Here is a 26,709-nt window from a genome sequence, read left to right as displayed (position 1 = left end):
TATCACATACACAGGGAAACATGCACACATCATAAGGGTAAATGCTCACAAACTGTCAACACTTCTACTCATTATAAATACCATTCAGCCCAAGAATAGAATATTAGAGGCTACCCAAAGCCCTCTCTGAGGCTCACTCCCATCATGACCATGCATCCTCATTAAATAAAGCCAGCCACAGCCCTGACCTGTTTCCGTGGATTAGTTCTATTTATGAACTTCATACAAATGCAATCATACTTTATTTACTTTATTTCATGCAATATTATGTCTGTGTAATTCATTTATTTATATTACTATATTATAGGAGTATAACACCATTTATTTGTCTTTTCTCCTATTGTTAAATATATGGGTTGTTTCTTTGGAGAAGTGTCTGTTCATGTCTTCTGCCCATTTTTTGATGTGATTATCTGTTTTGTGTGTGTTGAGTTTGAGTTCTTTATAGATCTTGGATATCAGCCCTTTGTCTGTAGAGTCATTTGTGACTATCTTCTCCCATTCCATGGGTTGCTTTTTTGTTTTGTTGACTGCTTCCTTTGCTGTGCAGAAGCTTTGACCTTGATGAAGTCCCAAAAGTTCATTTTCTCTTTTGTTTCCTTTGCCTTTGGAGACATATCTTGAGGAAGGTTGCTGTGGCCGATATCGAAGAGGTTATTGCCTATGTTCTCCTCTAGGATTTTGATAAATTCCTGCTTCACGTTGAGGTTTTTTATCCATTTCGAGTTTATCTTTGTGTTTGGTATAAGGGAATGGTCAAGTTTCATTCTTCTACACAAAGCTGTGCAATTTTCCCAGCACCATTTATTGAAGATACTGTCTTTTTTCCACCGTATATTTTTTCCTGGTTTGTCAAAGATTATTTGACCATAGAGTTGGGGGTCCATATCTGGGCTCTCTACTCTGTTCCACTGGTGTATGTGGGTGTTTTTGTGCTAGTACCAGGATGTTTTGGTGATCACAGCTTTGTAGTAAAGCTTCAAATCAGGCAACATGATGCCCCAGTTTTGTTCTTCTTTTTCAACATTTCCTTAGCAATTTGGGTCTCTTCGGGTTCCATAGAAATTTTAGGATTGTTTGTTCCAGCTCTTTGAAAAATGCCAGTGGAATTTTGATTAGGATGGCATTGAAAGTATAGATTGCTCTAAGCAGTATAGATATTTTAACAATGTTTATTCTTCCAACCCATGAGCATGGAATGGTCTTCCATCTTTTTGTGTCTTCTTCAATTTCTTTCATGAGTGTTCTGTAGTTCCTTGAGTACAAATCCTTTACCTCTTTGGTTATGTTTATTCCCAGGTATCTTTTGGTTCTTGGTGCCATAATAAATGGAATCAATTCTTTCATTTCCCTTACAAATGACTAACAGACACATGAAAAAATGTTCATCATCATTAGCCATCAGGGAGATTCAAATCAAGACCACATTGAGATACCATCTTACACCAGTTAGAATGGCCAAAATTAACAAGACAACATGTGTTGGAGAGGTTGTGAAGAAAGGGGAACCCTCTTACACTGTTGGTAGGAATGCAAGTTGCTGCAGGCATTTTGGAAAACAGTGTGGAGATTCCTCAAGAAATTAAAAATAGAGCTTCCTTATGACCCTGCAATTGCACTACTGGGTATTTACCCCAAAGATACAGATGTAGTGGAAAAAAGGGCCATCTGTACCCCAATGTTCATAGCAGCAATGACCATAGTCACCAAACTGTGGAAAGAACCAAGATGCCCTCCAACAAAAGAAGATATGGTCCATATATACAATGGAGTATTATGATTCCACCAGTAAGAATGAATATCCAACTTTTGTATCAACATGGATGGGACTGGAAGAAATTATGCTGAGTGAAATAAGCAGAGAGAGTCAGTTATCATATGGTTTCACTTACTTGTGGAGCAGAAGGAATAGCATGGAGCACAGTAAGAGAAGGAAAGGAAGAGTGAATGGGAAAATTGGAGGGGGAGGAGAGCCATGAGAGACCATGGACTCTGAGAAACAAACTGAAGGTTTTGGAGGGGAGGGGAGTGAGAGTTTGGGTGAGCCTGGTGGTGGGTACTATGGAGGGCACGTATTACATGGAGCACTGGGTGTGTGGTGCATAAACAATAAATTCTGGAATATTGAAAGTAAATAAAATAAATTAATGGTACATAACATTTTTTTTTCAACTTGGCCTTTCATATGGTAACTTTGTATTGCAAATATCACACATTACAAAAAATGTTGTGTTGGAGAATCACAACTACTTTTAAGCAAATAATATAAAACTTTTCTTACAGAGGTTACATTTTTCTGTATTACATTGTATCTGTTTTGGTATGTTGTTAATTTGCGGTATTTATAATAAATATTCACCATTAGAAGTTTGAAAAAAATATACATATATGGGTTGTTTCAAGTATTTGGCTCTTCACCTCCCCCACAACTGCCAAAAAAAAAATTTAGGTGGAGGAGCTGCTCCACGAAGAGAACTATTGCTGTAGAGAGCTACATTATCCTATGAACTAGGTATGGCAGACAGAGAGGAACCTAGCAAGGCCTGGTTTGATGGGAGTTCTCTGTGTCCTATTGTTTCTGAGTGATCCAGCAAACATTTGTTTATCAAACATTTACTCTTTTTTATCTTCCTATGAATTGCGTGTTTTCCCTTTGAAGTCCCAGGCTCCTACCCCTTTCTCATTAGTTTAGAATGACATATATGTACTTCATTTTGCCTGTCTTTGGAATTTCTATGTCTATGTGGATTCCCCGCATGTATGAAATTAAATTTAATTTTCTCCTGTTCATCTATCTCATGTCAATTTGATCCTTAGTCCGGCTAGAAAGACCTTGAAGGGAAGCAGAAAGACCTTGAAAGGAAAAGGAAAGTTTTTCTCTCTGTCATAGATACAATCACCAGTTAAAACAAAACAAAATGAAATCAAATGAAACTGGAAATGTCTGCCAAAACTACATATTTGTTATTTACTCTTTGACCTTTATCCCACTTTTGAAAATTTTACCTTGAAGTTTCATCTCTACAACAAGAAACAATATAGGCAAGATTATTTATGGTGATAGTGAAATATTGGAAGTGCAAAAAAAAAAAAAATCCTAAAACCCAGAATGGTTGCATGTTCGAATAAACAATGATATACCCACACAGTGGAGAACTTTGCATCCATAGGAAAGAATGAGAAAGCTCTTTATAGATTGAGATAGACTTATACTGACAGTCTATTTTTAAGTGAAAAAATTGAAGTATAACAGAGTATACACACTTTACTACATTTTGTGTAAGAAAAATGACCTAAGAAATATATATTCTGAAGTATATAGATGATTTTATATTTGTATGAATTAATTTGATTAAAATAATATATATGATCATATATATATTTGTGTATATATATTCTCATTTTTACAAAAGTAAATACAAGAAGATAAACCAAAATTTAATGAAAACCAGTGCCTATAGGTTACATGGGACTAGGATAGGAAAAATGGGTCTAGGTATATGACTGCTCTAAATTTTTTTGTGGTCTATATTTTAATTTTTATAAATAAAATGTATAAAAGATGATAAAGAAACACCCTAAAATAGAACAACAAAACACCACACAAAGAAATCTTGAACTTGAATTAGATTTGTTGTTAATAGTGGTACTGATAGAGTATTTCTGAAATGACTTGTTATGTATAATAAGAATAAGCAAATAAGTAAATATATTATTTTTATTGGGAGCCTAGTTCTCATTGAAAGAAGGGAGTTACAATTGCATAATAGAGGAAAGGGAGGAGAAACTTGTGATGCTGGAATTGAATTGAAGCTATTAATATAAATTTGATATTATCCACAAAATATTTTTCTTAGCTCTATATGCTGATAAAGCCTAAACAGAAATTAACAAACTTTTTCTTTTCTTTTTTTCCATAAAGAAACATATAGTAAATACTTTAGGTTTTGAGGGCAATGTGTGATCTCTTTCATATATTCTTTTTTAAAAAATTATTTCTTTGTATGTTTTTTTGCTTTGTTTTTAGTTTGGTTCGTTTTGGTTTTGCAACTCTTTAAAAACTCTGGAATCATTCTTAGCTCAGAGGCTATACAAAAATAGGCCACAGGTGGGGACATGGTCCACAGGCCATAGTTCGCTGACTCCTGGGCTAGTAACAAACATACTATAGTGGCAATGAGCATACCTATTACTTAACTAATAGTTTTGCTCTGTTGATGAATTAGGCAAAGACAGACTTAGTGTAGGATCAAGGCCACAGCTACACATTACAGCTGGCATGCGCTGGTCTAAGTGGGTGCATGTGATTTAGATCCCATCCCTCATCCCTGGCTGGGTTAAATGCCACGAATACATATGATGTCTAGATTCTGAGTTGTCCTAAAAATCCCAGAAGGGAAGTGATCAGTTTCAGTCTCATCAAGTATTGAAGGGACTTTGTAAAATGTAAATCAGAGAACTCAGGCACTATTCTCATTTCCTTGGAGCCTTAATTATGACCTTGTTGTCACCTTTGTGAGGTGGGGATCCTGGTGATCAGAGCCGAAATGATGGGGGTAGTACTGACTGATGATTAGTAGACATCTTTATTTCTTACAATCACTTCTTTTATACCTTCCGCAAGATCCGATTACAAACAGGTTATAGATTTATGTGCAGGGCGTGGGCTATGTGTGAGATGTGATTTATGTGCAGGCAATCAAGCGAGACAAGTGAACGATTATCTCTTAGCTTGAAATGACAATATCTCTTAGCTTTAAATGATAATAGCAAATTAAGAATTCTCCATTTATCAGATATATCTAAAGGAGGACATGAAAACACTCCAGGGATCCTCCCATGTTTACTCTGGGCTTCAGCCCAGGAAGACTCTTGCCCTCCATCTCCCAGAGTTTTCTCACAGGATTCTATAAGACCCCAGTCACATTGGTGAGGATTGGGGTTGTGTTCCAACACCTTGTAGTCAGAGCAATTAGTATGATTTCTGTTGTTTCAAATTAGGGACGTGAGTTCAGAAAGATTAAGGGACGTATCTAAAATTGTGTTGGTGATGATGATACCAGCTTTCTCCACAAGGTTCTTGGATACCACTAACAACTGGTAAATATCAGTAAATAAAAATATCATGTATATTTTCATCAGAGAGGCCTGAGCCCAAGAAATATGGGAGAGGTATGCCCCCATCTTAATTTAAATGGGATTATGTGTCTCTTTCAACATGCCTCTCTTGTTTATTTAGGCATTCATAATCGTAGTCTCTGATGAAGCAACCAACTTGCAACATTTCACAGGAGACTATAAGACAGTATCTCAGAGGTGTGTAGGGCAATTAAGTTCTACAGCCATTCTCAATATTTTATCTCTGTGCAATTTACATGAGGGGTTAAAAAGGACAAGGATTACAAACATCACAGATCTGACCATACCTTTTGTTCATTTGTGGATAAAGCCCAGTGCATTGGGAAAGTTTAGGCAAACAAAGTAAGATAGCTGAGATAATTCATACCATGAACAAGATTCAATAGCATTAGTTAAGCCAAAGGCAGCTAGGCATCCTTAAGCAAGAACTGCCAGCACCATAATCAATACGTTACCTCTGACATTTACAAACACCCTTTAGAAGCAAAACACTATTTTAAAACCTCTTAATGTCATTTTATGAAGTTGGCTTGCCCTTTAAATGTCTCTTCATTCCTTCTGAGAATTAAATCAGTTTCAGGGAGGACCCCTTTTTGATTATTTGAACAGCAGCTGGGGGTATGAAACTTAAAAAAAGAAGACTCTTGACCTGCTTGTAATAGCCTACTGTCATTGTTACTGCCAACCTTTCAACTCTTCTACTTTCCTTTCTTAATGATTCATGAAAGGCAGTGACAGCTTCTTTCTCCATGGAAGCCCTGCTTGAGAACTAAATGGGACTAAAGAGAGATGCAGATAAGGCTCTTTTGAATATGGCTTTAGAGAGCCATGGTCCTGCCAGTTTCTGGCACATAGGAGATATCCGTTAACTGGGTGCATAGAGACCCATCCTTCCTTTTAAAATAATTTGCGAAAGTGAAGATTCCTCTGGTGACCATGGGCAGGTATGAGGCCCTGCATGAGAGTCAATGGGACTGGATAGAAGCCAGAAATGAGTGAAACAAAGGCTGGGTATGCCAGCTATGTGGCTTGTGACTAACACAAACACAGGCACAAATGGATCCGAAGGTGTCTCAAAAATGTGTGCAAAGCCTGAGGTTATTGCATACATAATGCTATTCCATAATGATCCTCGAAACCCCTACATCTCAGAAGAACCCAAAACAGGTGGTTCATGTCCAACCTCCTGAGGATGAAGCCAAGAAGGACAAGACAAAGTAGTGGAACTGCTTCAATGAAATGAAACAGGATACTCGGTGTGCATATGCTGGTTGAAAACAAGATCCATAGCTCTCTCTTTTAAACAAACAGCCAGCACTAGGTCCTTCAGAAGAGAATTTCTGAGGAGTCACCAGATGAATGGAACCAGAAGTTCTGTATAGGAAAATTGAGACAGAAGGTACATCTAAGGCAGTCAACAAGGTGGTATTTAATAACTCAAAGTTTTTCCCACAACACCAGGCTCTATCCTGCGACTCTTAGATAGGAGTCTTCAGCAAGTTATAAAGGCCATACCCTTGAGGCTGAAGTTGTTCTAGTTAGGAATATCACAGCAACAGCTTCTCTTCAGAAGGCATGAATAAGGAGAAATATAGATAGTGGGCATAAGAGAAGTGAATCAGCTAGCTACTGATACAATAGATCTCTACACAATATAAATGCTGATGCCCTTAAAGTGGAAGCATCTGTCTAAGAATCATTCAAATTGTCCATCTGAGCACTGTCTGTGTGTGCATCTGCCCTTCCCACTGATCCCACTATTATCATGGATGAAAACCAAACCTTAATTGGAATCCAGCCTGGGACTCAGCGTAACCCACAACAATTACTCCAGGAGGTCCACTGGAGCAAGATACATATCCAAATGTCAAAACTTATAAGGCTCATATCCTTAAAGCTCTTTATCAGTAATCTTGTCAATTAATTAAGTTGCCATTTACCTCCCTCTGCTTAGAATTTGAACCAGAGAAAGTTAAAATTCATTGATTCTATCCTTACCTTATAGATAAGGAAATTAAAGCTGACTCAGAGACAGAAGGATTTACCCAAATCTTCATAGTCAATTTTAGTCAGAAGAGGGGGAAGTATTCCTGATTTCATAATTCTCTATCACTACCACAGTGTTATCTTTGTCAACTAACCCTGCCCAAGTTTCCTGTATTTCAGCTGCCAACAAGGTCAGATATATGCAGCCCATCTTCTGTAAATAAATAAGGAGCAACCTAAATACTGCTTTGTGATCACTGATATCAAAGGTCTTGTTTTGTTATCCCTATGACTTCTCTTCTATGAGTTCCCTTTGGTTCTTTATGGATTCTTTCAAAATGTGGTTACCCTTCCATGTGAACTTTTCCTCAGCTGCCCTCAAGGCTCTAAGTAAAATGAGGACATAGCAAAACACAAGACTTACAATAAAAAGAAGTGAGTTGTGTGCCTGGGTGGCTCAGTGGGTTGAGCTGCTGCCTTCGGATCAGGTCATGATCTCAGGGTCCTGGGATCGAGACCCACATCGGGCTCTCTGCTCGGCAGAGAGCCTGCTTCCTTCTCTCTCTCTCTCTCTGTCTGCCTCTCTGCCTACTTGTGATCTCTGTCTGTCAAATAAATAAATAAAAATCTTAAAAAAAAAGTGAGTTTAAGTCCAGATTCTGATGCTCTATATCTGTTTGAGCAGGAAAGTCACACAAGTCAGTTGCAATTTCATCATCTATAATACAACAAATTGTTCAAGATGACAGACCCAAAACATGCATATGAACCCATTACATGGTCTATTTGAGTGGAAAAAATGTACATCTAATAATGTCAGAAAACAAGAAGGGGTGACAATAATGAAAAAAAAATTGGAGGAAGTTCTAGGGGTTAGAAAACAAATAAAAAGTGTTGACAGGGCAGATGAAAGGGAGAAAGAGTCACAACTTAAAGCATGACAAGTAAGAGATAGCATTCAAAATGGAGCCTCAGAGAAGCTTCAGATACAATCGATTTATGCCAAAGTGGGCATACGCCCTAGTTTAATCATAATGGTAATAAGTTAGCTGGTTGGCCAGAAAAGCTATTTATTGTCTTCCTGACCTCACCTGATCCCTATTTAAAGAGTCCAAATAGCAAGCAGTAGTTTATAATGCCAGAGAAAATTTTATCTAAAGAAAGTAGCCGATCTGCTGGTCCCTAGAGCCTGTGAGAGGAGTAAGGCAAGATAGAGACAATGCTAGACTTACACACTTCAAACTGTACAGTCAGGAGACAGAAAAAAATAAGGTAGCTCCTTCCAGAGTCAAAAGCACCAATGTATACTACCTCCAGGATAAAGAGCTCTTTATGTGAGCTACTATGGTAGATTAGCCAGAATGCATTTTCTACCCTATAAGGAAGCTGCTTGTTAAAACACCCCATGGCATACACAGCACTCAGTGAGTCCTCCCACTCAAAGAAGAGTTATTTACATGGCTCCAGAGAAAAGCACAGCCTCCTAGGCATGCTAATCACCTCACCTTTGTTTGGGTGCTTGCCAAGTGCAGTGTAAGATAAAAATCATGAGAGCAGGTAGTTTCTTTGGGAGGTGATTCCAAGAAGCAGGTGTGAAGATAACAAGAATGAATCAGGAATAAATAAATTCAATAAAGAATATGTAACTTGAGGGTTGGCATTGGAGGTAAGTAGGAATTTATACTGTGAGGAACAACTTAGGAACCATGTAACACAGAATTGTGCCTTTGAAGAACAGAAGACTAAAACATTTGTCCACTGACCCCCACTCCTACAGAAGGTGTGGGTTGCCGAGAAGCATTATCCAGTCCACATCTCCATGTGGTCCTGGCATGGATTATGCGAACCCAAGCAGTTTTTGAAACCACCAAGGCAGAACTGTAGAGAGATGTGGCAGGAAATGGAGGTAGGTTATCAGCAATGTGAGGGACTGGCCCAGCAAAGCAGCATCTGAAACCCAAAGGGGACCAAGGGACATGGTATGGTTACACAAAAGGTATGTTAGATTCATTAAAAAAACTGAACCAATAGCTACATACCCTAAAAATATATATTTGACCTCACAGAAGTTAGAATTGATCAAAGAAGAAAACTTTGAAACGTTTCTAGTATCTTCGGATAGAAAAAAACCCTGCTTCTTCCAAAGACAAAAATAGGCTTCCAGGGAAGGGAAGTAAACATAAAAAAAGAGAAACCTTCAGAAAGGTAAACATGTTATCCAAAAACAAAACAAAACAAAAAAAAAAAAAAACAGTAATTGGACTGGGTAATAGAATAGATAGGGCCAACTACAAAGACCAAACTAAGAGAAAGTTCCTTGAGCTGAAAAAAAAAATTGTTTCCAGTTGATTCAAAAGGCTACCAAAATCAGCAGTGGGAGGTGGGATGAGTCTGCACCTTAAGACAACTCAGATAATTTCGGAAATACTGGAACAAAGAAAAAATTATAAAAGCTTCCATAGTTGGAGAAAGAATCAAAATAACATCAAATCTCTCATCCGCAGCAGTGGATACTGAAAGACGGTGTAGCAATATTTTTTCAAATTTCTTATTTTTCAAACCCTAAGATATATACCCAACCAAGCTATTAAACAAATACTGGAAAAAATGATTTTTAGACATGCCAGATCTCCTAAAACATAAGACTCATATAATCCAAATTTAAAAAGAAAACCCTCAGAGATACTCCAGGAGTAAAAAAAATGTAAAAGGAACAGATAATGTGGATTTAAGAAATAGCAGCACAGAGTAGTCCCTAGAAAACATGAATAAAACTTGGGGTGGGGGTCAGTGCGGAATCTGTTGGGTCTTGACTCTTGGGTATCTTGAGGGTAGAAGAAGGACTTAATGATAAGAACTAAAAATTCTCCTTTATGCAACTTTCTTGTTTCAAAATGAGTAATAGTCATATAATCATGGCTCTGCAAATATTGTTTAGGGAGGCTTCAATTTTGAAAGGCAACCTATATACCAGATACAGAAAGTAATATTACAGGTATCAGAGAACAGCACAAGTGCTATAAACCTTAAAAATATAAAAGTTTTAAAAAAGTAGGTAAGGGAAGAGAAGAAAGAGAAGCAATTATAGATGCACCAATTTATTCTCCCTTCAAAAGTATCCAACTTTAAGTTGACAAATCAAGAAATGCGACTGTCCGTATTAATCTCTACAGTTATAAAGGTCATTATTAGAAGAACTAAAATAATAATGTAATTGATAAAATTGAAGTATGGAAGCAAAAAGAAAAGAAAGAGAATAGTAAAAAGTGTTCCTAAATTCTTGATCTTTCACTGCCCAGAGTAGATCAGTGTTGTCTAAAGTTGCTAACAGAAATAAGAGAAGCAGAAATAAAAACATTTGAAAATTTAATGGGAACTGTCACATGAATGAAAAAAGAAACTGGTTAAAAGATACTTACCTCTAGAGTGTAGCACTGGGGGTGGGGCGGGGGGGAGAATGATACTTTCATACTCCATTTTAGACAGTTTTCAAAAACTAGATTTTTCTATGTTCAGACACTGCTTTTAAAAAGAATACTGTCGGGGCACCTGGGTGGCTCAGTCGTTAAGCGTCTGCCTTCGGCTCAGGTCATGATCCCAGGATTCTGGGATCAAGCCCCGCATCGGGCTCCCGGCTTGGTGGGAAGCCTGCTTCTCCCTCTCTCCCTCCCCCTGCTTGTGTTCCCTCTCTCGCTGTGTCTCTCTGTCAAATAAATAAATACAATATTTGAAAAAAAAAAAAAGAAAAAATAAATAAATAAATAAATAAAATAAAAAGAATACTGTCATTGGGTGTTATACATAAGCAATGAATCATGGAACATGACATCAAAAATTAATGATGTACTGTATGGTGACCAACATAACACAATTAAAAATAATAATAAAAAATTAAAAGAATACTGTCATAGAGACTCAAAACCCAATAGTTTTCCATCCACAAATGAAGCTTTCCAGCCTGGGCTGTGTAGTCACTGGGATTAATAACAACCTAACCGAGTGCCCAGGATTTTGGAGAATAAATAACCTTGTCATTTCCAAACCCCAAGCGTTGGCTTCATTTTATAGAGCCGTGTTAATTCCACTTGTAATCCCCACGAAGTGCAGGGACTTCTGTTATATCTTATCTTTAAGCCTCTTTTATCTCTTCTGAACTCAAAAGGATCACTTTTTAAAAGAGCTGATGGGGCTGGGAAGAAAAAAACAATAAGAAATGACTGTGTTTTGGGAGATGAAAAGGAATGACAGTGATTAGGCTGAAATAATTAGATATTTATTCTTCCCTGCATAACTCAAAGGGATCAACATTTCTCTTGTGATAATGAGAATTTCATATATCTCTAAATTACTTTAAGAAAGACTTGTTTTCACTGAAAGCACATCAAACCCTGAAATATTCAATAATGTATCGAAGGAGAAAATAAGAATTCAGCTTCTTACTTCAGGGAGAAGACCTTATTTTTAACCTTCTATATCCCACGGGAGGAAGGGAGGATACAGACTTCAGAGAATGTTGAAATGAATTGGTGAGTCTCTGAATTGAACCAGAACAAGCTGGTTCTACTGGTTGGTACTCAAGTGTGCCCAAATGCCTCCAAAACCCAGTGCCCCTATTGGTTCTAAAATAGAAGGGAATTTGATGAATGTGATCATCAAATCTCAATTTTCTCCATTAATAAAAATCACCAGACTCCTGAATTATCTGGGCTTCTACTCCTTGATGCTACCAGAATTTAGGATAGATAGATAGATAGATAGATAGATAGATAGATAGATAGATTGATCGATCTTTGTGGGGGAAGGAAGAAGGAGTAAGAGCGATGTAGAGTATGAAGCTAGCAGCCATTCCCCATTTTGTTCTTGGAAAAATGGGTACTAAATATGTGAGTGACCTGTAATTTCACTCTGTTTTTAACCTTATACTTACCATGCCTCTTTCCCACCACACACATACCTCAAACTGATCTGCACCCCTACTCTTTGTGGACAGTAATGCATTGGCCTTAAAAGCATAGTGACTTGAGGGCAAGATGGCAATCAGAAAACTCTAAGCCAGAATATTCACATTCTTAGAGACAGAAAGTAGAATAGTGTTTCCAAGGACCGGGGGAAATTGGGGAATGGGAAGATATTATGTAATTAACCAGTTCATAGGTACAGAATCTCAGTTTGGGATGATGAAAAAATTCTGAAGATGGTGGTTAGTGTTGATAGTTGTACAACATTAATGTACTTTAAATACCCAAATCTTTCATTTGTTAATTATATTTCAATAAAGCTAAAAAGAAAACATACTCATCCTAAGTAAACACACACATACACAACGTGAATGTAATGTCACTAATCTTAAAAGTGGTTAAAATGGTTAAGTTTTATGTTATGTATAATTTATCATAACAACAACAAAGCTTGGTGACTTGGAGCTGGTTCATGTGAGGCAAAATATTCTACACGCCTCACTAAAGCTTGCACATACTACATTGCCATTCTATAAATTAAAGAAAGGGTTAATTGTAAACAAGTACAATATATGTATTCCACTATTTTGTCAAGTTAAATTATTTTCCATTTAATAGTTTGGAAACTGAACATATTTCATATGGCTGGAAATTTTATAATGGTGTGTGTGTGTGTGTGTGTGTGTGTGTGTGTGTGTGTACAGAGACAGGGAGAGATAGAAAGATGTAGAAACAAATAGGGTAGATCCAAGGCAGAAAATTACTATCATAATCAGAAGTCCTAAAAAAAGCAGTGGAATTAAGTAGACTGTATTTTTATTCTTTGACACTTCTGCCTTATTATGTGCTCTTAGGCAAGCCATATACTTTTCTGAACATTATGTTTCCTCGTCTTTAAAGTAAAAACTCATAACACATGCTATATGGGTTATTATAAAGGTTAAATATATGTAAAATACTTAATACAAGTACGAAACACTTTGCTCACAATGAAATGTAACCTATGCAGTCCTGACCATTTTGTGGTACAGCAGTCCCCCCTTCATCCACATGGGATACATTCCAAGACTCCCAGTAGATGTCTGAAACCATGGATAGTAAAAAACCCCATACATAGTATGTTTTTTTCCTATACATCCATACCTATTATAAAGTTCAATTTATAATTTAGGCCCAGTAAGAGATTGACAACAATAAATATTTTATAATTGAACAATTATAACAATTCACTGTAATAAAAGTTATGTGAATGTGGTCTCTCAAAATAACTTGTACCATACACACCTTCCTTCTTGTGATGATGTGAAAGGAAAAAATGCTCACATGACGAGATGAAGCAAGAATGACATAGACTTCGTGCTGTAGTGTTAAGCTACAAATGACCTAATGATATGTCAGAAGGAGGATCATTGGCTTCCACACCACCGTTGACCATAGGTAACTGAAGCCAAGGAAAGCAATACTCTGGACAAGGGGAGACTACTATAATTCTTACTGTCATTCTCTTCTTCTCCTAGGCAGCAACCACATTACAAAACACAGCTTGTTAAGAAAGGCCAGAATGCTGATCAACTCTTGATGAAATTTGGTCCATCCTGAAAATCAAATCTCTGTCAACTTTGAAGCAGAGTTCCCCGAGGCTGCGCTTCCCAGGACTCAGCTCACATTCCAAAAGAGTAAAGAGTCAGAGCAAGTGGTCAGATAAAAAGATGAAAGGCTCTGATGGAAGAGCAAGAGCCGAGGCCAGCATGACTCACGGCAGCAGGCTTCCTTTCTCAGCATACACTGCAATGTGACTGACCCCTTAGTGGGCTGCCAGACATCCAGAGCTGTTCATGGAAATGGAAAATTAGGACCTATACAGTTGAAAATATTGTGTATTCCTCAACAGTACCAAAGAGAAAGGGTAGAGGAGGAGAATGCCATTAGTGAAAGTATGTCCTGGTCCCAAAATCTGGAAATCTGATTCAAGTGGTAACACGGTTTACTGCTGTTTTGTTCAATACAGTAGTTACTAGACATGCTATTTATATTTAAATTTAAATTAATTAATGCTAAATTGAATTAAAAAATCAGTTCCTCAGTCATAGTAGTCCATTTCAAATGTTCAATAGCCACATGCAGCGTGTGGCTACTTTAATAGCACAGCCAAAGAAAATGAACATTTCCATCTTTGCAGAAAGTTTTATTGGACATTGCTGATCGGTAAGGAAAAGACAAAAGAAAATCTGTTGCAAATATCTAGCTAGACAGTTTTTTTTTTTTTTTTGCTTCTTCTGCAAGGATCTTGATTCTTATGTGGTCTGGAAACTATGAGAAGCCCACAGGGATTTAATTAGAACTTTTGGCAAACTAGCTCCTCTTGACTTGTGACAAAACCTTCATCCCTTAGTAAAGACACTACAAAGGAGGACTCTGGACTCTCAGGTAAATGATTCAAGAGTCATTTGCAAAGGGAGAACCCTTCAGTGGACTCTTTAACATGCAAGGGCTCTCCAGAGGTCACTCTGACTATTTGCCATTTTCCAGGATACATTTACATTATAATTGGCAGGTAGACTCTCTCCCTGGGTTTTAGTCCTCTTGGTCCAAAGAACACAGAGCTCTCCTCAATGTCAGTTAAACTCTGACTTTCCTTCTCTGGACATTCTTCCCCCAATCAAATTGACATAAAAATGCCAGTAGTTAGGGGTGCCTGGGTGGCTCAGTGGGTTCAAATGCTAATATTTAAAGAACCATTTATAATTATCTTTCAGTCTAGAACAAGAGGATTCAGGGTCTTAACATGTAATCTAGCAGCAAGGTGGCCTCTTCAAAGACCCTTGGGCCAGTAAGTAAAAGATGTACAACTGAGTCATAGGCATAGGTTTTAATCAGAAAAATCCGGAAGTTGGAAAATTCCACAAGAAAACTGGTCTGGGCTCTTAAAAAAAAAAAAATCAATGTCATGAGGAAATTGGGACAACTGCTTCAGATAAAGGAACAAAAGAGACATAACTGAATGTAATATTTATACCTTGATCAGATGCTGCTTCAAAGATTAAAGAAACACAGCTATAAAAGACATTTTAGAACAACTGAGAAATGTTGATTGTGAACTGGATATTAAGTGATGTATGGCATTAACATTAATATTCTCAGAAATGATAATGTCATTAGGGTGATGAAGGAAAACATCTATATTAGAAAATGCATGCTGAATGAAATATTTAGGGAGGGGTCTCATAGTGTCTGCAACTTTTAAATGTTTAGAAAAAATGATAAATACATAGAAGTGAAGCAAATATGACAAAATATTAATTAATTATTGACTCTAGATGGTATATAGATAGACATTGTTTTATTTTGCAATTTTTCTCCATGTTTGAAAATATTTAATGTAAAAGTTTGAGTTGTGGAAGAATATGAATGAAATTGAGAAGAAATAAGTTCTGAGAAATAAAAAGTCCTTATCTCTATTTCATTCAAAAAAGACCAAAAATCTAGAGAAATGGAATGCAGAGAGTACCAAGTGCCATATCCCATAACCCACAATGCAGCCAAGTCCAACTGCATTTTTAGATTGAATACTCGTTGGATGTTACCATGTACCAAGCACTAAACCAGGCATTGCATATACATAATTTAGTGCATTCTTCCAAATGTCCCTGAAACCAGAATTATTATCCCTATAATGCTGATATAAATATCTGCTGGTCAAATTTGATTCACTTAGTCAAACTTACATAGCTATGAAATAACAGAGCTAGAATACAACACGAAATCTAGTCACCACTTGTAATTTTAGCGTCAATAGTAATTCTTCTCTATTAGATTTAATAGTGAAAGAGAAGAATTCTTAATTCTTTGAGATAGACAGGGGGGCCTGGGTGGCTCAGTTGGTTAAGCATCCAACTCTTGATTTGGACTCAGGTCATGATCCCAGGGTCATGAGACCGAGCCTCTCATCAGGCTCTGTGCTCAGTGGGGATTCTGCTCAAGATTCTCTCCCTCACTCTCTCCCTCTGTGCCCCTGCTTTCATATGCTTTCTCCTTCTCTCACTCTCTTTCTCTTCCTCTCTGTCAAATCAATAAATAAGTCTTAAAAAGAGAGAGACAGACAGACAGAGATAATGAGGGAGAGAGGTGGGGCATTGGTGAGAGAATTGATTCTGGCTACTGGGGTTTCAGCAAATATTTTAGATTCTAAGTCCTCAGGATTATATGAGGAAAGTGAAAGGTTCTCAAATCATATTGGAGCTCTAGTATCTCTTATCAAGCAACAGGGTGCTGCATGGATTGAGACTGTCTATGCTATCCTGAAGGTCTAAATGGGCTGGAAAAATCATCTCTCTCTCATCACCCTAGAAATGAGTCAGGTCTAGGCCAGCCACACGTTCCATTTTACTTACAGCTTGCTATTTCCTTGAGGGCTTTTTCTCTTTCTCTAACAAGCTAGCAATTTCTTGAGCTATATTACTGAAGTTTTTGTCTTTCATTTGTTCATAAAGTAAATTTTTTAGTGAGATAATTCAGCCAAGAATCTCCTAAATTCTGAACACACTCATTGAGCCTCCACCATGAAAAATTCTACGTATTGCTTATTTTCTGGAAGTATGATAAGACAGAATCTTATGATCATCTACTTAGCACTTCTGCCAACTTGTACTCCAGGCACAGAGAATAAGAGATGATGATTGAGACTATTCACATACCAACAGCTCCCAGTTTCTTAGAATATAAACATTTTGACATTTCTGAGGTGTTCTCATCAATGGAAAAGCCCACCTTAAGTGATACTTGGATTTCCATTAGTAAGTAGCTTCCAGTAGACATAGCCTTATAGTAGGGTATGTGATAAACACTGAGATGATACACACTGGGTAGAGTATAATTTTTTGGTGTCAAATCACACCCTTCTTCATGCAACTGGTTAATTTTGCATGAGCTTCCGTTGTTGCAATTGTTAGTGCAGCATAATTTACAGACCAATATCTTCCCCCACTTGATGTGAGTTTCAAGAGTACAAAGACAGAGACTTTTTGGTTTCTACACCACCCTATCTACTAAAATGCCAAGCACATATTCCCATTTAGCTGAATGAATAAATAGGTTTATGCAAGTTTTATTGGAAAAGTTGGCTTACATTATGACATGTGAAAAAACAGACCATCCAGAGCAAGTTGCCAAATCCTAGTTTCCTAGGGTTGACAATTCTATGACCCACGTCTTCGGCCAAGGTGCCAAAATCTTTTGTCTGGATTGCTGCAAAAGCTTAGAAAAGTACAGTAGCCTCTACCTCTGCCCCTGCATACAAATCCATGTAAGTTCTCTGCAAGTAACCATGAGTGACAGGAATCTCTGAAAAGACAGGAGTGATATCACAACAATGGTGACATAGGTTGTTCCTGACTTTGCCCACCCTCACAAAAACAACTAGCAATTATTTATAAATAAGACACCATCAAGAGAATCCTAGAACACAGGTTGAGGCTGAAGCATTCCTTGCACCACAGGGACAAAGACAGACTGCATTAGAAGGTTAAGAGAAGTAGCTACATGATGACTGACAAATTGCTCCTCCCCCAGGCCAGCATAGCACCAGGTGGGGAGATCTCCCCAGGGAGTCTCTGGTTCCTCCAGTAGGAAAAGAGAGCCCAGGGGGAACAACAAGTCACCCCCCAGCATTATGGGTTTCTTCATGACATCTCTCTGGCTTTACCCTACAGGTGTTGTAGGAGAATCTGCAGGGCTTAACCACTGGGAATCTGACTGTAATAGAGAAAGAGAGAGAGTTTCACAACAACCAGCCTATGAATCTTGTAGACAAGTTCATACCTACAGCACCCAAGTAGTAACCCCAACCAGCAGATTTGCTCATCTGCAGAACCAAGTTAGTGGTACACTTTGGCCAGGGAATTCACGGGTGCAGTTCTGCCTGATTCAGATCCTTAAATGATTAATTTAACTGGCCCTACAGCCTAGTTTGCCTATACCCAAATAAGGAGCTGAGTCACAGCCCCATACACTGGGGAGAGTATCTCTCGGCCCCATCTGGGCGGAGGGGTTATGCAACTACATAGCTGTGTAGCAGTGTTTTTGAGCAGAAGGCATGAGGAGCTGATGGCTCCTATATCAAAGCCACTACTGGGCATTCAGGTTTCCCCTGCTATACAGAGGCAGAGGTATTAATTCATAGCTAAGGCTGAGGGTAGCTCTGCGCCCCTTGCTACTGGAAAGTCTATTAGAGAAAAATTGTATATGTGTGTGTATATATATATGTACACATGTGTATATATGTGTGTGTATATACACATATGTGTGCATACATATATATGTGCACACATATATGTATACATGCATACATATATACACAATACGTAACAATATACACAAATATATATGTGCATGTATATACACATATATACATATATATGTACATATACATATATATGTGTATATATACATACATATATACACACATACATATATTCACAATGGAATATTATTTGACCATTTAAAAAAAGAGGAAATTCTACCATTTATGACAATATGCATGGACCATGAAGACATTATCTTAAGTGAAAAATGTCAGAGAAAGACAAATACTGTATGAACTCACTTATATGTGCAATCTGATAATTAAACAACAACAACATCAAACTTGTAGAAAAAGAGATCAGCTTTGAGTTATCTCTGACCAGAGGAAGGAAAGAATTGGAAGAAGGTAGTCAAAAGGTACAAACATCTGAGGGTGCCTGTGTAGCTCAGTTGGTTAAGCATCTGACTCTTGATTTTAGCTCAGGTCATGATCCCTGCCCTAAGCATGGATTCCCCTTTAGCATTCTTTCTCTCTCCCTCTTCCCCTCACCACCTCCCCCAGCCACTGACACTCTCTCTCTCTCTCTCTCTCTCTCAAATAAATAAATAAGTAAGTAAAAGAGTACAAACTACCAGCTATAAGTGTTGGGGATATAATGTATAATGCCATGACTAAGTTAATTTTGCTGTTTGATATATAAGAAAGTTACTAAAAGAATAGATCCTAAGAGTTCTTATCACAAGGAAAAATCTCTTTTTTTTTCTTTTGTTTTTGTTGTATCTGTTTGAGATGGTGGATAGTAACTAAACCAATTGTGGTAATCTTTTCACAATATATATAAATCCAACCATTATGCTGTACCTCTTAACCTTGTACAGCAATGTATGCCAATTATTTCTCAATAAAACTGGAAAAAGAATCTCATTTTAAAAATGTAAACCACATAGTAGGGCAAATGCGTTTGAAATGTTTAATGTCTTCCTATTGGACTTGAGTTCAAAATGCTAACTCCTTGCTTTGTCCTTCAAAGCCTTGTCAGTATCCTACCTGAACACTGAACCCCATTTTTGACTGCTTTCTTCCAAATTTGCTCTCCTCTACCCACTCCAGTTTCTTTCTCACTGTCAGAAACATGCTCCCCTCCATGGCTTCAAATGGCTTTTTCCTCATCTGTCAAGTATCACATTATGTATCACCATCTTAGAGAGGCCACGCTTTATAGCCCTAAGTGACAGCACTCGTACATTTAATACGTGTATCTTCTTTTGTTGCACCTTGTTCCTTTTATCCATAGCACCAATCCAAAAAACTTACTTATTTAGTTCTTCTGTTTTGTTCATTTCCTGTCTTCATCACCATATAGGTGGCTTTTAAAGAGCAAGCACTATGTCTGCACTTGGCACATGTTCAGATCCAGGGAATATGTATGGCCTTTGAAGATCACTAAGGAGATCTAACAGGCAGTGTATGTCATTTTTGTATACGTTACAGGCTGGACCAAAGCAGAGGGGAAAAAACATGCCTTGGCACAACAGAATGAAGTTTGGGACTATTTCATCATCTGTAGAAGCTGGAGCTTCTACCCTCCCTCCACCAGGGTAGACTGGTATTTTCATGCCACAAATAATTAACAGGATTGGCAAAATCATGCTGGGGGTGATAGATTCCCTTTCTAGCAGCTTCTCTTTTCTCTTTTAGGAACTTCATGTCCCTAGACCTTATTATTTCAGCTATTTTGCCAAACTTTGAGGTTCTTGATAGCAGCAATTGCTCTATTTTGGTAAGGTCAAAGCCTAACTCAAGTTCTTAGCCAGAGTAGGTGCTAAGAATATGTTTGTCAAACTGAGCAAGATATAAAGTCACTATTTCCAGAGAGTTCTATTCCAAAGCATGCTGCAGAGGTCAAAAAAGAATCTAGGAACAAGCAAGATCAAAAAAATTAGAGAAGGAGGATAAAACTGTGACACCTAGCAAGTCTTGAACTTTTTAGATCAATAAATGAAAATTCAGATTTCTTTTAATAACTCATTGCCTGAAAGATTTTTAACCTGTCTAAAATATTTTCACATTCAAAGAGCAAATAATAATTAAAACAATCTGATTCTCTGACATCAAGGGGACCTTATTAAGCTCTACAAATAAGTATATTCCAGGTTGTGCTAATAAAAAAAAAAAAAAAGTGATCCCAGTGGGGCAAGAAAATAGAGTCCTATGAATCTCAGTAATGTCAGGAACCTACCAGTGCATTGAATAGGAACCTGACTGGAAAGACTAAAAAAGAAAATCTGATTGATTTAATTCTTGTATATGACAGAAATTGAATTTTCTTAGCCCAATTGTGCTCTGTGGATTTCTGACAAGTCTGAACTACCAGCTTAAAGTCGTTCAATAAATTTCAGGTTGTTTTTATGTCAAAGGGTTGAATTTAGACAAACTGTGTTGACTTGAAATTAGCTGGAATTTGTATTTTCAGTTGTTAGAAATTTCAGTGCAGATTTGACAAGTATTGATTCTTTATTGACATGATGCATTTGTGCAAATCATAGGATTCTATAAAATACCATTCTTTTCACTTTTTGTTTGATGTTTTCTGCTCTTGAGAAAGCCCATTTTTCTGATAATTTTAAATATTCTGAATAATCTTCAGAATAGAGGATATAATTAATCGGTAAGAAAGTCAAGGTTCTGTGTAGCTTAGAATAAGCTAAACTTGTAATGAGGCTGTTATTAATGTTAACTTGCACAGTAGCTGTTTCCTGGGCACCTCACAAATTGCATAATTTGTCTTGTGTTCCTAAGTTCAATTTCCAGGTGCTGCAGTGTCAGTTGTGAGGTGGGAGCTGTGATTACAAACAACATCGCTATATTCTGACGATGGCACAGGTCAATGCTCCTTTTAGAAAGCCAGAGAGAGTGCGAATAGAAGTCTCCTCTCCATAACATCTACACAGGAAGCAAGGCTTGTTTGCTCCTTTTGAATAGGCTCCCAGACATAATGCTTCCTTTGGGGAGCTCTCTTCCACCTCTTCCTGATACATGACTCTCTGAGGAAGGCTGAGATTAATAGTGCATCAGGTTATGCTTAATCTTCTCTCAATATTTCATTTTGCTTTAATCTTATAACATTTGCATTTCTGAAATTAGGGTATCTGATGCATTGGAGTGGGACCCAGAGGCCTCATTTAGGTTAGATTTATTATCTACTAAATGACTTTCTTAGCAGATCTCTTTATCTCTCTGTGTCTGCCAGCTCATCTCAATGCTCTATCTTGAGCAGATTCTATTATACAAAAATTTATTATTACTTTTTTTTTTAGATCTTCTACCCAGCTTTCAGACACTTTATTATTAATAGTAAACCCTAACTGGTACACTACAACACAATTAGAGAAATGGGTAAAGCATCCACTTGTGAACAAATATATGTAAGATGTTTTGACTCTCCAAGTATCCCCAAATCTCAGGTATTAGAAAGAGATTTCAGTATTATCTCCAAATTTTTCTTTAAAGGCCCAACAACCCAAATTCCTAAAGTAGGGGATATTGATAAGAGGTATGTTTCTCAATGCAACCCTATGCTTGGGCAAAGAATAATGGAAGCACAAGTAGGGGAAAGAGATTTGGGTCTTAGGTGAAGGAAAAACACGGAAGGCTATGTTTAAAATATATGAACAAAGAGAGAGTTGGGCAATTGTCCCATGTGAGAGGAACTAGAGCTGGTGGAAGGAGCCTGGGGCATGAACAAAGAAGTGCTAGTGAGGAAGCTGGAGTAGCACCTAGTCAGCTTTCTGATCATCTATGGCTCAACTAGCATAACTAGCCCAACTAGTTACTTTACATCTATCAGTTGGCTGATCTCACAGATAATATACAATGGTGAGTGCTAAGCAAGTTGGTTTGGGATCTCAGAATATGTTAGCACATTGAGCAGTGCCATGACTGTGGCCAGTGGGGTAGAGAAACCTACAAGTGATATCAGTAGATGGGGTTGAGGGTGGTGATGTAGACAGTGCTGAAGATGGAGATGAAAATGGGTATGGTTTGAGCATAAGAAATGGGTTTGGGTTAAGGATGGCAGTACTGATCTGATCAACATCAGCTGTGGGGATACCAGGACAAGGCAGATCTTTGCTTAAAAGGTCTGAACCATGATCAAGAATGTAGGACAGTTTCTGGTTCCAAAATAGAACATTCTGGAATGAGTTAATCAGAATATCAGTAGAAAACAAATTAATTATTGCTCTGAGCAGGGCTCCAGACCTAGCAGGGAAATCAAAGTGCCACAGATAAGATGAGGCTGAAATCAAGCTTTTCTTTATAGACCATATATTGAATATGAACGTTGGATATTGAATATTGAATATGAACCTTACATCTGCCAGGCACCAGATTTATAGCTGAACAACTAGTTCAGGCCTAACTACTAGAAGACTGCTAAGACTCCTATGTCAGGTCAGGATAAGCTCAAGACCTGATCATGCTGAGCTAGAAAGTCATGAAAGAGAGGCAGACAAGTGGGAAGCGTGTGTGTGTGTGTGTGTGCGCGCGCGTGTGTGTGCGTGTGTGTGTGTTTATATGTCCATCCTCAGACATTTCCAAGGGCAATCAAGTCACGAAATCTGTTTCTAAATGGGCAGAATCTTTATCCAGGAGGAACACCCTAAAACATGTTTATCTCCTATATATATCTAGCCTAAGATTATGCATAATTCTTAACAACTCTACCCAGAAACCATTTGTACTTCATTTTCCCTCTGATGAAGCAGACGATGATAGACAAGGGTTAAGCTAATTTTTAAAATGGGAGCAAAAATATGAGCACATTTGGAAAAAAAGTTCTTTCAAATATTTAAAATTGAAATATTCACTTGTTTTATTTCCGGGAACAATTGAAGACTCTCACTGGGGGAATTGGAACCTAACTTGGAGTTAAATTCCATCGAGCATCTAGATGAAAACAAAATATGGCTTGGGTCTCAAATGGAATATACATTTTCAAAGGCTGTCAGTACTGGAGCAAAGCAGATTTGCCACACACACACATACACACACACACACACACACAAATGAATTAATTGTTCTGTGTGTGTGTGTGTGTGTGTGTGTGTGTGTGTGTGCTTCACAATATGAGGTCAACATCTGTTCGCTCTTTTATTTAAGCAAATACACTTTTGGAAGGCTAATGGAAGATTCAGATACATAGAGGAGAAGAAGATGCATGCTGTGTGTGAGAGGAAGGGAGAGATCATACACAAAGGAGGAAGCAGACCCTAAGAAGGAAACTAGAAAGGGAAAAAAGAGGACTCACAACCCCAAACTGTTAATAAAAAATTTTATTTGCAGTGTCATTTATTAAGGATTTGTGGCTGCTGATCTTCGTGACATGCAAATGAAAGCAAACTGAGACTTCTAGTCAGTACCCCTTCATGGTTCAGCCCTTACAGACATGCATGCCTCCTGCATATCAAGGCTTTTGATGGAGTGACAAAATCAGAGGTCTTTGTGGTCCTTTATGGCAACACTTATTTTAAGAAACTAACAGTTAGAAAATTGAACTGGTAGAAATCCAAAGAACAAAATGTGTTAGCTTTCCTCTGTTCCCTGCTGCTTCAAATAGGAAGTCTTCAAGGGCAAGAAGAAGGAGCAAGTGGATTTTTAAGAACAAAGTGCTTTTCTCTCATTGACGGAGATTAGTATGCAGCTCAGGCTTCAGGGTCACTTTGGGTTAGAGTCCAGTTTTTCTAAAATGAAGTATTCAGCTCCTCCTGAGAAATACATGAATAAGGTAGGCGGCTGGCTGCTGTGAAAGACAACCACCATGTGCAACAAAGTTGTAGGCACCACCCACCACCAGCTCCTATACAACACCAAAGTTCACCGAATTCCAGGGACACTGCTAAGCTGCAAAGAGCCAAGCGACTTAAGGAAAGAAAATCTCGTTAAGAAATGACATAGTCCATCTCCTGGCTTATGGCATACACATAACTGAATTTCAGAAAGCCAAGATCTCTATATCTAAGATACCCTCAGATATCTTCATGCCCAGAGAAGCATATCAAAGGAAACTCACTTCCCCTCAGTTTCCTCCACCTCACTGGTGAAGGAAAAATAATAATCCCTCTGCATTAGAGGAGCCACAGATGTCAAAGGAGGTTATTTATGCTTTGCGAACTATGTTTTGCCAATGCTAACTAAAGATGGGGCTTCTATTTTTTCCCAGTATAGTTTATCTTTGCAATACAAACCACAGAAACCAAATAATTCTTTCAATAATTCAAAAATAGCTATCATGAGGATTTAAGGATAAGCAACTCCTGTCTGCAATGAACTTTCTCTCTAGTCCTACTCCGACTTTGTGACTGTCTCCCATAAGAGGGGGAAAGTGTCTAATGTTATTACATGATTGGCATGTGAATCTTGGTTCAGCCGATGAGAGACAGCTCACCAACTCCCCAAACCCACCTTTACTAAGTCTCAGCAAGACCATGGACAGTTACCTGGTTGTCCTTATTTCACCTTTCAGTTTGTAATTCTCAGTTCACAGCATTCTCTGAAGGAAGGACAAATGAATCTTTTTACTATGAAAGTAACTCTGGAAACCTATGATTCAAACCAAATTCGGTCTCAAAGTTGGTTTTGTCCTGGTAAAATCATGTAAGAATGTGTGTCCTAGAGAGTATATTGTACCATCATAGCTGCACAGCTGGTTCAGGCCTCTTTACTAGGCACTGAGAGCAATACAATAGGAAGAAAAGACACACCTATGTCTTCTGAACACATCTGACAGCTCTGGCCTCCTGGGTTTTGCCATTATAAAATGTCAGCCTAATGTTCTCCATCTTTCACTGAGAGGCTGAAGATAAAATGAGCAGTTCTAAGTACAAACCTCTGCATTATCTGTAAAACATGTTCAAAGACAATGCCTCTCACCATTATTCAATGATTCTTTATGCAAACACCCACCAGAGAGTGATCTTTCCAAGTACAAGCCTGAGAAAGCATGCATATTCCCATGAAGCAGAGACAGTTGTTCCTTGTTAGAACAAAGTCACCCATCAAAATGTGAGCTGTCTTCTTTCTCTGCACCACCAGGAAATCTAAAATGAAGGCTGCGCTCACTGTTGCCTTCTATAAGCTTATTATTACTCTGTCTTTCTCTCCCTGTCTTTACAAGCCTCTGTCATTGTCCTTACTAGATAGCACAAGGGCTACTTACATATGTATAGCATGTGTTAAAAAATATATAGATCTTCACAGAAATATGATAAAAAATGACATAAATGCCAAAATGCCAGATGGCATTCCAAGGCCTTCATGACCTGTCCCAGCTATGCTGTATATCCCCTAAATTATAGGCACATCGATCTCCTCATGGATTTTCTAATTTATCGGGCTGTTTGTACCAACATACTTTGGCTCCCATTTTTCTCTTTTTTTTTCTTTAGAGAGAAAGAACACATGAAGTGGGGGAGGAGCAGAGGGAGAGAAACCCAAACAGACTCTCTGCTGAGTGTGGAGCCTGACACTGGGCTGGATCTCACAACCCTGAGATCACAACCTGAGCCAATATCAAGAGTCAGATGCTTACCTGACTCCACCACCAGGCATCCCACCCCTCATTTTTCTCTCTCCTCTCCCACACTCCCATCTTTAAGCACTGTGGCAAGTTGTAACTTACCCTCCTACCTCTGCCTCATATTAAGCTTTCTCTATGAGGACTCCATGATGGCCATAGGCAGAATTAGGCATTTGGGGGTTCCTGTTAATTGTTATTGTTTTTGTTTTTAAGTCCCCTGAAATATTACTGCATATTTTAATTTTTCTATGATGTTTTTAATGCTTCATATGTCTGTCTGCAGTTCTTTTTTTCTGTTCTTCTAGACTAGAAAGTCTTGTAAGACATGGACCATGTCTTTGCATCTTTTGTCCTCCAAATCTAGCCAACACAGAGGAAGCTAACAAAACAACAACAAAACCCACATAGTATGAATGAATGAATGAATGAATGAACAAGCAAATGAATGGGGTATCATGGTAATACCAGCTTCAAAAAAAAAAAGAGAAAGAAAGAAAGAAAAGAAAAAGAAACACAGAGAAAACCACAGAAATCAAGGTTTTCACATTTTAACTCAACAAGTTCTCACATCAGCTTTAAAAAAAATCATCATCATCATCATCATCATCATCATCATTTCAAAATTCTGCTAAAGCCCCCTGAATTTTGAAAAGTGTGCCATGTCCACAAGGAACAAAGGCATCTACTCCAATACCATTTATGATCTTTACCCTGGCAAAATTCAGGTATCTGGCAGTAATGGGGAAGCA

The sequence above is a fragment of the Enhydra lutris genome, unplaced genomic scaffold (genome assembly GCF_002288905.1).
Source record: "Enhydra lutris kenyoni isolate GAN:26980312 unplaced genomic scaffold, ASM228890v2 scaffoldscaffold66, whole genome shotgun sequence".
NCBI lineage: Eukaryota > Metazoa > Chordata > Mammalia > Carnivora > Mustelidae > Enhydra > Enhydra lutris.
Note: the sequence above shows the minus strand (reverse complement) of the source record.